This window comes from Mobula birostris, chromosome 20 (genome assembly GCF_030028105.1).
Source record: "Mobula birostris isolate sMobBir1 chromosome 20, sMobBir1.hap1, whole genome shotgun sequence".
Classification (NCBI taxonomy): domain Eukaryota; kingdom Metazoa; phylum Chordata; class Chondrichthyes; order Myliobatiformes; family Myliobatidae; genus Mobula; species Mobula birostris.
In genome coordinates this window covers 62,308,556-62,323,767 of record NC_092389.1, presented here as the reverse complement: position 1 = coordinate 62,323,767, position 15,212 = coordinate 62,308,556, and positions in this window count along the sequence as shown.

Here is a 15,212-nt window from a genome sequence, read left to right as displayed (position 1 = left end):
CGCGCAGCGGCCACTCCGGTGATGAATATATGTTATCTGTCAAGTAGGGTGCCATGCACAATTCTGATTTAATGGAGACAGACATGAGAGCACGGAGGAACATTTGGTGAAACTTCTGAAATGCCTGATTCGCTGCCTCTGCTACTGTGTGATCCAGAATCTCCAGAGGGGAAAGCCCCGAGTCCTCAGCTTTGCTTGTTGCTCGGAGAACAGGGCGGAGTTGATGCGCACAGTGCTCGGTGTCAGAGGGCTGGTCGGAGGCTCGAATGTTTTCGGACGGACTCAGAGTCGGCTGTGGTCGGGTGCTTCCAGGATGCTGCATCGGCAAGTTTGCAGCGCTGGAGGCTCATGGCAGGGAGAGTTTCTTCCTTCTGTCATCTGCGTGAGATGTTGGGGCTATTGGGACTTTGAGACTTTTTTTTACCGTGCCCATGGTCTGCTCTTTATCAAATTACGGTATTGCTTTGCACTGTCATAACTCTATGTTATAATTATGTGGTTTTTGTCAGTTTAGTCTTGGTCTGTCCTGTGTTTCTGTGATATCATACTGGAGGAACATTGTATCATTTCTTAATGCATGCATTTCTAAATGACAATAAACGAGGACTGAGTGTCCTCATAATCTAATCTAATCTAATGTTTACTTGCAGCAAGGGAAGACTAGCACCGCCCAAGATCTGGTAATAGCTTTATCAAAAAGAGACAATACCATCACCCCTTTGGACACACGTTCAAGGACAGGGTGCATTCTGTTGTCTGCTGAATCAATGTTTGGCATTCTTCCAGTCACACAGCTGCGGTTCTGCACTCAAGTACCATCAGCATCATGTTGTACGAAGATTATTAGCAAAGCACTCTGATACACTACAGGTTCCATTTTGTTACAGAAAGAAATGCCATTTTGGACCAACAAGTGAAGTACGTTTCCCCGGTGGTGGAGAAACATTCCTTTACACCTCGCCCTCTGTGAAAACCCTTACATCACTCCCCACTTCTGATAACACCTCCGATCCCTGCGGCCATCACCATCTGTGAAAACCCTTCTTACCCTACACCCATCGTCATTTTGTAACCCCGCCTGACCCCTACACCATTTACCATCCCTGTAAAGCCTCCACCATCCACACTGGCGCAATAGCTGACAGCTGACCTGAGAAGGACACCGACCGTGGCAGGTAGCAGGGCTCACAAAACACACTCACACCAGCTGACATTTTTTATAACCCGACCGATTTGCATGGTTATCCTGTCTAAACCGCTTCCTACCTTCCTATCTTTACCTTACCCTGTTCCCCCAACTAATCTCCGTCCTGAAACATATCCTTGCCAGCGAGGGAAGTTCTACACGCTCCCATTCACTTCCTCCCTCAGCTCCATTCTGGCTCAGAAACAGTCCTTCCAGGTGAGGTAACATTTCAAAATTGGGTAAGAATAGGATGATTCGGCAGGTGAATGTGTGGCTGAGGAACTGGTGCAGGGGCATTGCATCAGATCTCTGGGTCATTGGGATCTCTCCTGGGATTGCAATGATCTGTACAACAGGGACGGGTTGCACCTGAACCTGGCGGGGTCCAGTGTGCTCGTGGGCAGGTTTGTTAGAGCTTGTGTTTAAAATAACTTGTCAGGGAGATGGGAACCGGAGTGTGAGTGCTGGGGATGAGGTAGCTGGTTGGCAATAGATAGTGTGCAGTGACAGTACTAGCGAGCAGAGGCTGATGTCAGGGCACAACTGCAGTCAACGAGATGAGTTGCAGCGTTAAAGTGGGATAACATCGGTAAGGGGGATGAATGCAGGACTGAAGGTGTTATATTTGAATGTGCGCAGTGTACAGAGTAACAGAGGTGAACTTTTAGCACAGTGTGATTTGTTTACATCTCTGTATCGTGGCTGAAAGAAGATTATGACCCGGAGCTTAATGTCCAAGCAGACACGTTGTATCAAAAGGACAGGTAGGTAGGCAAAGGGGTGGGTGGCTCTGCTGGCAAATATGAAATCAAATCATTGCAAAAAAGAGGCGGTACAGGATCGGAAGATGTAGAATCTCTGTGGGTAGAGTGAAGAAACATTAAGTGTAGCAAGACCCTGAGATAATTTATATGCAGACTTCCAACCGTAGTAAGGATGCGATCTATAGATTACAACGGGAGACAAAATGGATGTCAAAAGGCTATGTTACGGTAGTCATGGGGGATATCAATGAGGAAAATCAGGTTAGTCTTGATTACAGAAGGGGAAATTTGTAAAATGCCTGCGAGATGTCTGTTTCGAGCAGCTGCTGGTTGAACACACTGGGGATCAGCTATTCCGGATTGTGTGTTGAGGGATGAACCGGAATTGAGTCCTGCTGAAATCCCAGAGCACACTCGATGGGCCGAATGGCCTGATTGTGCTCCTGTATCATGTGGAGTTCTGGTCTGACAAACCCCTGCAATGAAGCCCTCCCTCCTGCACCAACTCCGTAGCCACGTATTTAGCTGCATTATCTTCCTATTTCTAGCCTCACTAGCACGTGGCACGGGTAGCAATCCTGAGATTGCAAGCCTGGGTGGCCTGTCCTTCAACTTTGCACCTTACTTCCTAAACTCTCTTTGCAGGACATCTTCTTTCTTCCTATCCACGCCACTGGTCCCTACATGGATCATGACATCTGGCTGCTCACCCTTCCTCTTGAGAATACTCAGAACTCTATCCTAGATGTCGCGGACCCTGGCACCAGGTAGGCAACAGACCATCCGGGATTCTCGATCTCTTCCACAGAACCTCTTACCTGCCCCCCTAACTATCGAATCCCCTATCACTACTGCTCTCCTCTTTTTCCTCCTTCCCTTCTGAGCTGAGGGTCCAGTCTCAGTGCAAGAGACGGAACCACTGCAACTTGTCCCAGGTAGGTCGTCCCCATCAACAGTATCCAAATCAGTATACTTATTGCTGATGGGAACGGCCACAGGGGTGCTCAGCTCAAACTGTCTATTCCCCTTCCCTCTCCTGACAGTCACCCAGCTACCTGTCTCCTGACTTTTAGGTGTGACTATCTCCCTGAAACTCCAGTTTATTTCTGCCTCTGCCTCACGAATGATCCGAAGTTCATCCAGCTCCAGCTCCAGTTCCCTAACTCGGTTTGTCAGGAGCTGCAGCTGGATGCAGCTTTTGCAGGTGTAGTCATCAGGGACAATTGCGCTCGGCCTGACTTCCCACATACTGCAAACGGAGCACTCGACTGCCCTAACAGCTGCCTCCATTACTTACGTCTATGCTAATTAGATTAATTAAAGGAACTTACCCGGCCTTACCTCACTGACAGCAAGCTCGTCCTCAGCCTCCGCTCGCTGAAGCCTCTCGAGCCAAAGCCTTCCTACTCTGTCTCCCACTACTGCGTCGCCCGCTCCGTTAATCTGCTATCTTTTTAAACCCTCCCGCTGTCTCACAGGCCGACCTTAACGCGCTTGCGCGGTCGTGCCCCGTTCAAACTGCCGAAGAAATGACAGTTCAGGATAGTTCACACAGTTTAATAGTGTCTAAGGATTCTGTTATGCCCGAAAGTTTGTTCATCAGTTTATTAAGGAAATTTATTGTGATATGTTAACCATTGTTGCAGAAGAATCAAAAGATAACTTTACTGGGAATGTTGGTGTGGCTATTTTTGAGGCTTCATTGCAGGCAACGATAAAGAAACAACTTCCGAACCATTTATCAGTATATACAGTAGAAGCTTTATTGTCCTCAATTTAGACTTACAGTGGGTGGAGGAAATTTGTCCACGTAAAGTTTTAATGTGTTCGGATTCTTTCTTCGGTGTCGATGAGTCTTAAATTAGATTATTCTCGCGGTCGATCAGATTTACTGTTGGGAACTCATCAAACATTATTTCATACACAAAGTACTGGTTAAAATGCCCACTTCTTATTGATCCCTGCACATGGAAGTTCAGTTACAAAAGCTGTTAAAATTTCAACTGTGGATAAAGACCTTCCACCGAGTAAATCAGAAGCTAAGGGGATGGTCGACTAAGAATTGTAGCAAGACTGCTGGGCTAATTGGCATAAAAGGAGACACCTTTACAGAATAGATAAATGATAGATTCATGAGGGAAGGGGGTAAAACAAGAAGGGAAGGAATTATATTGACACGACTTAGATTTGGCCATACTATGCTTCGTTATTCCTGATGTCGTGTTGGAAAACATCATTCTGAGTCGTGTAGGTTTTGTCATTGTAGAACAGTGGAACAAACTATTTCATGGTGAAGCATATCAGGTAGAAAACGGAAGTGCCGGCCTCATTACAATCGTTAGGGGTTATAGATTTCATGTAAGAGCTTTCTGAAGTAATCGGACTGACTTGAATTCACTGTATATTGTTTTATTCCGTACGTTCCATAGGACTTTTTTGGGTTATTTAGCTTTCATTAAAAAGAAGCAGAGGAGGCTGTATTTCCCAATTCTCTACACCACACTGCAGTCCGGTTAGTTGAGGGAATGCGCCTTTAATTTAACCAAAGCCCGCCCAATTTCTTTACTCAGCCATTTATTCGAGGGGAAGGCTGAGACTGGTGTGATTGCCAACCAGCATCAGACGAGACAGGCACCGTCTAGTGGGACTGTCTGACAGGGAAGTTGGTGCGGAGAATGGGAATATATGGATATATCCACAGACGGGTGGATGGTATTACGCAGCAATTCTTTGACTGACATCTGGCGGGTGCAAGGAGGTACTGAGTCTCCATGTCGGTGCTTCGCTCTTCCCCACACACACACTATCTTAATGTCCCGAAGCTGCCTGTAGATGGGGCATTCCGCCCGGGAATAGCACCTGGGAGATCAGTCGGTGAATGCGAAGGGCTGGAGCCCAGAAACTTGACACTGAGGCTCCCTCCGGCTTGTGCTCAGGGTGCATATTTATCAATGAACTGAAGCAACGAGGTGACCGGATATTTCACCGCGCTGATCACCTGCTCCCTGAATTTCGACAGAGTCACCGCGTAAATAAATGTATTCGCACAGCAGCTGAAATCCCTCAGCAAAACCCCGACGTAGTGAAAGACCCATTCAGAATCATTGAAATCGATTCCTTTTCCTGAGAACTGAATATATATAACATTTATAAGGTATGTCATCCATAGGAGGATGAAGCTGCCGGAGATGGTGATCAGTAAAACCACAGACCTCCTCCTGCTCTCCATCTCCGGGTCACTGCGGTTCTCCCCCTTGCTCTGACCCTTCAGCCCCTTACGGACTCGACTGGCCACTAAAATGTGCCTGACTGTCAGAGCGGTGAGCAGCAGAATCTCGGCGAAAGGGAGGAACGGAGTTAAAACCGTATCGAAACAGTCATATCCTACCCACCCGGGGTCAGTAAAATAACTGTCCATGGTTTCACAGAACCACGGTACATTGTCGATGATCACCAAGGGTTCCCATGTGAAGTATCTGGGAACGTTTTTCAGACAGAACAGTACGCCGGTTGTTGTTAGAACCACAGCCACCGTTTTCCCGGTGGAATATTTTGTTCTCAGCTTCGGGCGGCAAATGGTGACAAACCGATCAAAGGTGAAAGTGACGGTGAACCAGACAGAACAGTCTGTGGCTGTGAACGTCAGTACATCGGTAACACTGCACACAGGGGCGATGTCCAGAAAATTCAACGGGAGGTAATACCCAGAGATTCGATTCAAAATTACATTGGTGACAATGCTGAAAAGATCCGCCGCTGCCATGGCCACCAGGTAGCGAGTGGTGCAGGTAGAGAGGCCGCACTTTCCCCGGCACAGGATCACAATCGCCACTAAATTCACTGGACAGAGTGAGTCAGAGAGAAAGAGAGAGAGAGAGAGAGAGAGAGAACAGGCACTGGGCATTATTTTACGGTTGTTAATCTAACATCACTCACGGGTCGCACTATCTGTAACCTGTAACCTGCTTTCTTCAGTGTGGAGATAAGACGATGTGTGGACAATCGCCGGTGATAAAAGCGATCTGCATGAACAACAACGATCGCTGCTGATCCCGATTCCAGTCGCTAATGGGGGCGATCACTGATTTAACCGTGACTGACCAGGCCTCTGGAAACTCAGCATCTGATGCTAGTGAGAAGGGATACAGAGGGGAGCAACATACACAAAATACCGGAGGAACGCAGCAGGTCAGGCAGCATTCATGGAATTGAACAAGTACTCGTTTCGGGCCGAGTGCCTTCTGCAAGCCGAAGTGGTCTTCAATTTAGGACGGGTCTCAGAGGGAAAGCAGGAACAGCTCAGTAACCTGAGACTGAGTGGCTCCGTTAATGGATTAATTCTGCAGCGCAGCTCAATGCGAAGACGTTTGTCCGCAGAACAGTGGATACTGGTTCATGTGATCAACAGGCAGTGGGATCCGACTGTGACAGACTCCACAGGGAGACGTGAAACACAGGACCAGCAGTTCACTCTGATCAATAACTCAGAAACGGTGAACTTTATAATGTAAACCACTCCCAGTTACACTTTCCCGGAGATTTGCAATGTCCCCGGTACAGTACAGGGACAAATCTGGACAAGGTGTCATTTGAGGCAGGAATACCGTTCGAGTCGATCGCGTGAGTTAGAGGAGCGACAGGGGTTTAGTTCCTTTTGTCCTTCAATGTGAAAAATGAGAATGTTCAACTGTCAGGATCGATGCTGCTGACGGATATCCGTACAAGATATGATCATCAAGTTGACAGCTTGTCAAATGATCATTACCAGGTTCAGACCGATTAACACACAGGAATACCAAACAGGAATTGTTCTGCTCACTCACCAGGAACTCCAATGACGGCAATGAACACGTACAATATTTTCTCCACACTGCTGTACCGATCCCACATTGCAGGCATTTTATTCGTCTAATAATTTGTCCCCCTGTGCTACAGGCGATCTCCCGGAATGAAATGTTGATGCAGCACATGCCTGGGGTTTTTAATATAATTTAGCGAATCCACAGGGACAGATTGCAACAGATTTAAAAATAAAGTTTTCTAAAATATTTACAAACCAATTACATCAGACAGGTGCAATTCCAGAGGCGACAGATTGCGAACAATTTAGCGAATTGATACTTAAAGAGTACGATTTAGCTTGTCCCAACAATGATTAATGAACCTTCCGAGGTCTTTTATCAATTAAATGTGCGTCCACTGTAAATATGTAACGCAAAGGAACCATACGTTAGACTCCGAATATTGCAGTAAATTGTCATTGTAGCTTGTGAAATTATATTGAATCACCCACCGTTACCATACTCCTAAGCACGATATATACTGGATGTAGTTTGTGTATGAGGGACACAACCCAGAGGGTCCAAAAGAAAATATCAGTTTGTGATGATGAGTTAACACTTCCATATCAACGAAACCCTCCGATGTCTTCAGTGCCTTGGTCAAAGTCAGAACATATGTTCAGGACCCACTCCTAACCTTAACACATGACCATCAAACTCAGTAGTCTAGTGGGGTGGGGGGTTGTTATTTGTATCACCCCGTATGTGTCAAAGAACACGTCGGAGAGCTGGAAGGGCGGATAGACAGTCTCGCTCTGTGTGTGTGTGTGTGTGTGTGTGTGTGTGTGTGTGTGTGTGTGTGTGTGTGTGTGAGCGTGTGTGTGTGTGAGTGTGTGTGTGAGTGTCTGAGTGAGTGTGTGAGTTTGTGAGTGTGTGTGAGTGTGTGTGTGTGAGTGTGTGTGAGTATGTGTGTGTGTGTGTGAGTATGTGTGTGTGTGTGAGTGTGTGTGTGTGTGTGTGTGTGTATGTGTGTGTGCGTGTGAGTAAGTGTGCTTTCTGTGTGTGAATTCGGTTTATCCCTCTTGGATCAGTCCCTTCCCATTTCTCCCGGCAAACTGCACAAGCTGTCAAACTCTCATTTCAAGCACTTCCCAAGTAGCTGCTTGAAACGTTAAAAAAATCAAGATCAGAAATCAAAAATGAAATTGCATTTATGATTAATGCATATAGAAATTGAAAATTTTTGAAATTCGTCACACCTCCAAATCAGCAGACACCGCCCCTTGCACATTACATTATCCCAGAGTAAGAATCATTTCGAATAGTTCACAAAGGCTGCCTCCACCTAATGAAATGGGAAGAACGATTTCCAACGTTTAAAGTGCACTTCTTATTAATCTATAAATATATCAACTTCGGCAAACTGCACACCAGTAAATGCCGAGAACCCTGAAATACATGCACTTCCCCAGATCAATGAGCATACACCAAACCCACCGATTCTCCAAAATCAGAGTGCACACACAAATCGTCCGACATTCCCAAATCTCAGCACAAATCCGCACGCACACCCAAATACGTGACCAGCCAGAAATCCGAGTGCACACCCAAGTTATGTGTGTGTGCCGCATACGCAGACACTCCCAAATCCGCATGCATCCCAATATTCACCGAAAAACACAGATTTCTGGGCACGTCCCCAAATATCTGTGCACCACTAAATTCTACGAAGCAGCCCTAAATCAGCCTTAATCTGTCTCAAAACTGTCTGCACAACCAAATCCGTTCGAACTCCTGTATATGCCGACACACCTGCATGCACGTTAGTTTATCCCTGAGCATGAAACACTTCAAAACGTTCACGAAATGTGTGTGGGTATAGGGGTGTGTGTGTGTGTGTGTGTGTGTGTGTGTGTGTGTGTGTGTGTGTGTGTGGGTACTTCTATCTGTGTGTATGTGGCTGTCTGTGTCTGTATGTTATTCCGCATGTGTGTCCCTGATTGTGCCCTTGTGTGTTTGTCGCTTTTTGTGGGTAGGCACATTGTCTCTACCAGCCCCTGCTTGACTGAACACGTGTCCGTATACCTCGAATTAACTTTATCCCCCTTGGTTCTTTCCCTTCCCATCTCCCTCCTTGAACTTCACATGCTCTCGAACTCTTCGACAGCTTTAAAATCCTTGGCCCTGATCGCCTCACTTTGAGCACAGATTCCAGTATCTATACACTTTCATCGCCCATGAAGAAGGCGTGACGAACTCCGCTTCCTTCTCGACAACGAACCAAACCAGTTTCCCTTAATCTACACTTTATCTGGAGTCAGAGAGCAGAATAAAAATGAAGCGAACCTTTTTGCCCGTTTAATCCGTACCGAATTGTTATTCTGCCCCGTCCCGTAACTGCACCTCCACCATAGCCCTCAATACCCCTCCCATCCATGTACTTGTCCGAACTTCTCTGCAATGCATTCAAACACACATCCACCACTGACAGGTGTCCCGCACCAGCGCCACCCTCTGAGTCAAGTAAATCCTACTCAGAGCCCACTTTAGTATGTCATATTCAGCCATAAACTGCGACCTCTAGTTCCAGTCTTCCCTTCGTCAAAGGAAAAAATCCTTTCTATAGCGCTCATAATTTACTATACCTCTGTGAAATCTCCCATCATTTTCCTTGGTTCCACGGAATAACGTACTAAACTATTCAACTTTCCACTACAACTCAGCTCCTCAATTTTTCTCTGCAATCTTTCAATTTTATTGATATTGTTTTCCTGCAGGCAGGTAATAGAAACTGCGCACAATACTCCAGGTTAGGCCTCTCCAACGTCTTATACGATTTCAACATAACATCCCATCTCCTGTACTTAATACTTCGATTTAGGAATGTGCCAAAAGATCTATTTTCGACCCTGTCTCACTCTGACGCCACTTTCAATTATTTCTGAATCTGTGTTCCGGGATCCCTCTGTTCTACCGACTCTTCGGGCCCTACAGTTCACCGTGTCTTCAGGCACCCCGAATCTGTGTGCACACCAAACTCCCTGCACACACCCAAACCCGCTAACACCCCGACAAGCACATCAGCTTAGCCCATAGCAAGAATAATTTGAAACAGATCAAAAATGGCTTAAGGCATTTAGATTAGATTATGACACGCAGTCCTCTTTTATTGTCATTTAGTAATGCATGCATTAAGAAATGACACAATGTTTTTCCAGAATGATATCACAGAAACACATGACAAACCGACTGAAAAACTGACAAATAACACATAATTATAACATCTAGTTACAACAGTGCAAAGCAATACCCTAATTTGATAAGAACAGACCATGGGCACGGTAAAAGTTTCAAAGTCTCTCGAAAGTCCCATCATCTCACGCAGACGGTGAACCTCCAGCACCGCAAAATTGCCAATGCAGCATCCTGGAAGCATCCGACCACAGTCCGACTCCGAGTCCGTCCGAAAACTCTGAGCCTCCGACCAGCTCTCCGACACCGAGCACCGAGCACCGTCTCTGCCGAGAGATTCGACCCCGGTCCCGGCAACAGGCAATAGGCAAAGCCGAGAATTTGGGGCCTTCCGCTCCGGAGATTCTCGATCGCACAGTAGCAGCGGCAGCGAAGCGGGCATTTCAGAAGTTTCTCCAGATGTTCCTCCGTGCTTCTCATGGTTGTCTCCAGCAAATCAGGATTGTGCACGGCCCCCTAGTTAGCATGTACGGCATCATTCGGAACGGCCGCAGGCACTGCGTAGCGCCGCCATCTTCTCCTCCCTCCTATAAATAGCAAGAAAAAAGATCACATCTCAAATTGTATTCGTTATTAAAGTATCTATAACTGAAACAACCCTGCGATTCGTCACAGACCCAAATCCTCCGTCACCCCCAAACCCGCGCATAGTCCCAAATTTGTTTGCACTGCCATATTCGCTGACTCATTCCGAATTCGCACGCACCCCCAAATCCGCGTACAGTCCAAATCTATATGCACCCCCAAACCACGGATATGCCCAAATCAATATGCACCCACATATTTGCTTTTAAAATCCAACAACAGGTAACGAAAAAAAAACTATAAGAGGGGAAAAGAATGAACGTTAGTGCAGCCTGGCAAGTAATAGAAGGCAGGACACCAGAAGCTTTTTTTTCAATTACGTAACGAGTAAAAGGAAGGTGAAAGCTGATATTGGACCACTGGAAAATGATGCTGGTGAGGTAGTAATGGGGGACAAGGAAATGACAGAGGAACTTAGTGGATACTGTGCATCTGTCTTCTCTGTGGAAGACACTAGCAGTGTGCAACCTGTCCGCGAGACGGGTGTGTGCGCTTATGCTGTTACAAAGAAAAAAGTGCTAGAGAAATTCAAAGTTCATCAGGTGGATAAGTCATGTTGGGCAGACGGACTAGAGCCCAGAGTCCTGGAAGGTGTTGCTGAAGGGAAAATCGATTCATTGTTCGTGATTGTTGAAGATCGCTTGCTTCTGACATGGTCCCGGATGAGCGGAAAATAGAATATTACACTCTTTAAGAAGGCAGGATAGCAAAAGAAAGGAAATTATAGTGCAGTTAGCCTGACCTCAGCGGTCGTGAAAGTTTTGGGGCAATTATTAGGATGGGTTTTCGGGGTAATTGCAGACTAATGATAAAGTAAGTTAATGTCAGTATGGTTTCTGTAAAGTGAAATCGTGCCTGACAAATCTAGTTTAGTCTTCTTTTAGGAATTAACAAGCAGGGTGGACCAAGGAGAGGCAGTGGATATCATTTACTTGGATTTTCGAGGGCCTTTGATGAGGTGCTGCACAAAAGGATGCTGAAGAAGATAAAATTGCATGGCATTACAGCAAAGATACTGTCATGGAGAGAAGAACGGTTGACAGACTGGAGGATGTGAGTGGGAATAAAGGGAGCCTTTCCAGGTTGGCTGCCAGTGACTATTAGTGTTCCTCAGGGGCCACTACTTTTCACATTGCTGTTCAACGAATTATGTAATGGAATCGATAGCTTTATGGCAAAGCTTGTGGATGATACGAAGACAGGTGGCGGGGTAGGTTGTGCTGAGGAAGCAACGCGAATGCAGTAGGCCTTACACAAATTGGAAGAATGGTCAAAAAGGTGGCAAATGGATTACAGTGTCGGGAAATGTTTGGTAATGCACATTGGTAAAAAGAACAACAGTGTGGACTATTATCTAAATGGGGCGAAGGTTCAAAAATCAGAAGTGTAGAGGGACTAATGAGTCCTCGTGCAATGCACCCAAAAAGATTATTTAACGGGTGGGGTCTATGGTACAGAAGGCTAATGAAATATTGGCCTTTATTTCAAGTGGAATAGGACATAATATCAAGGATATAAGGCTGAGCGTTTATGAGACACTTGTTAGGCCGTATAGGGAGTTTTATCAACAATTCTGGGGCCCATATCTCAGAAAAAGACGTGCTGTCACTGGAGAGTGTCCAGAGGAGGTGGACGTAGTTGATACCGGAAATGAAGGGATTAATATATGAGGAGCGTTTGGCAGCTTTACCCCTGCTTTCATTGGAACTTATAGAAATTGGCCGGGGGTGATTTCATTGAAACCTATCGCAAGTGCAATGTCTAGTTAGGGTTGATGTGAAGCGCATGTTTCCTATGGTAGGGGCATGCAAGTTTAAAGGGCACAGCCTCAAAATTGAGGACGACAAGTTAGAACAGAGGTAGGGAGGCTTTTTATTTTATAGCCAAAGTAGTGAATCAGTAGGATGCTCTGGCAGACTGCAGTGCAGGACAAGTCGGTGCATATATTTAAGGCAGGTTGGTCGTATCCTGGTCCACCTGGGCATCAAACGAAATGGCGAGAAGACAGGTATATGGGGTTGAGTGGGATAAGGGATCAGTCATGATGGAATGGTGGAGCCACGACAGGCTGAACAGCTGAATGTTGCTCCTCTGGCTTATGTTCGTATGGACATGGCCCCAAATCTACTCCTGTCCACCTGACCAAAACCCTTAGCTTCTGACTGGCTAAATAGAAGGTCTGTATCTACAGTGGAAATTTCAGCAGATTTGTTGATGAACACTTTTCTGTGCAGAGACCCATAAGAGGAATACATGGAAACCAGTGTCTGCATATCAAATGTTTCATGAGTTTCCAACAGTAAATCTGAGCTCCTGTGAGAACGACCTGCTGCAAGAATCGCCAAATCCGAAAACGAATCTCAACAAATTAGAAATTTACATGGATAAATTCCGTCCAGCCACTTTTAGACTAAAATGATGGTAACCAGTTCTGCTGCATATCCTGGTAAACGGGGAATAGGTCGTTTTCTTTCAATCATTACCTGTAATTCAGGCACAAAAACAGCCACACCAGCATCTGGTAAAATTATATTCTTTTCCATCTGCAGAAACGTTAACATACCACAATAATTCTCTCTCACTTGCTAATGAACCAATGAACTCTCAAGCATAACAATATCTAAATACTTCAGTGGAAAAAATAAACGCACAATTTGGGTTACCGAGAACGCGATAGTGGAACATATTACATAAACCAACAAACACATACTCCTGCTGTGATCAGAACCTAGCCATTCAAAATGAAAAACATAATTCTTGTGATGCTCCCAGCAGTCGTCCAACACACCATTAACAGTATATTCATTTCCTTGCTTATCAACTTAATCGACTATGTTAGCATCATCTGCATCCTCCGCAATTGCTAGGGGAATTCTCCCATTTCAGTCAGTGAAGCCGAAACAGGGGACGACCTTACGACACCAGAAAACCATCTTAAAACCTGCGCTTATGTCACATCCAAACATTTTAAAGCTGAAGATGAAGCTGATCCATCAGCCACACAGCCGTAATCAGGAACAGATCGAAATAAAAATACTGTCATGGTTCACGGACCGGTCCATCGATTCTAATTCCAAGTTTTCCGGTTTTCCCTTGTTCTATTGGTGCCTTAATTGAGGCACATGATTTTCATTTTGGGCTGGCTACATAAACAGCTCCTGGGTTCAGCTTCAGTGCTGGACTGCTTCCTTCCATTGACATTCCTCCTGAAACCCTCGCCTGCTACCTTCGTCTGAAGCCATCGCCTATTTATCGCCGGAGCAAGACCGGAGCCTTGCTGTGTCTAGGTAAGGAACTGTCTTTCGTTGTTCGGAACTGTGTCTTTGCGTCCTTGCCTTCGCTAGGTAGGTCCGGTCGTTTGCCGCTACCGTGAGTTAGAACTGTCTCTGTGTCCACGCCTTCGCTGGGTAGGTCCTGCCGTTTGCCGCTACCTAGTGTTGAGAACTGTCTCTGTGTCCACGCCTTCGCTAGGCAGGTTTGGCCGTTTGCCGTTACCTTGCGTTAGGAACCGCCTCGTCGTGTTCAGCGTTCTGTGTATGAGTCTCGGCCCTACGTCCTGTTCCCAAGGAAGGGTCCCGGCTCTGTGTTCCACGTTCCAGTCTCCCTCGACCAAGACTCTGCGTTCTGTGTTCCCCTCTCCCAAAACCTAGCTCTGCGTTCTGCGTTCCTGTCTCCCAATATCAAGTCTGAGCTTCGTGTCCTCATCCTGTTCCGGTCCCGCGTCCTGCCGTGTTGCCTCGCCACGTCTTGTCCTCGCCCAGATACGGAGTCCAAGCCCGAGTCAAGACCCAGGTTCTGGGTCCTGATGCACTCTCTGGCTGGGAGTCCTTGTCCAGGTTCCAAGTTACCAGTTCCTCGTCCAAGTCCTAGTCTAGTCTTAGCCAGGCCCTGTATCCTGGACTCGCCCAGGGCCTGTGTCTTGTCCAGCGTCGTATCTTCCCCACATCCCTTGTTTTCTTGACACACCTACTCCTGTTCCAAGTACTTCAGTGTCTGTGTCTTGCATTTGGGTCCGCCGCCAACGACCCCACTTGTAACATATATAGTATATGTTCAACAGAGATTTTCCTGTTGTTCCCCAGAATAACCACACGGACACCTGAGAACATTTAATGCTCCTTTACATTTATCAATTATTTTACTGATGAGCTGTCTTTTTTTAGCAACTGAAGGGTTAAATCTTCCTCTATCTGCCCACTGACCATATGAATTGCGATTTGTATCTTATATACAGTTAAATTTCTACGTCTAATCCATAAAGGTCCGTCATCTGCATAGAGTGATTTACGCACCCAGTACCTATCTCAGAGAAAATATCATTCATCATAATATTAAATAATACATGATACAAATGCTGCCTTGTGGTGTCCCTTTCTCCATCTCATCAAAACACAAATATAACTTGTCCACCGTTACCTGCGAAATTTGTTGCCACGAGAGGCTGCAGAAGCCAAGTCATTGGTTGTACTTAAGGCAAAGATAGATAAGTTCTTGATTAGCCGGGGCATCAAAGGGTATGGAGAGAGGGCAGGGGAGTTGGAATGACTAGAAGAATTAGAACATCCATGATTGAATGCCGGAGAAAATATGACGGGCCGAATGGCCTGCTTCTGTTCCTATACCTTATGATCTTACAGGCAGTAC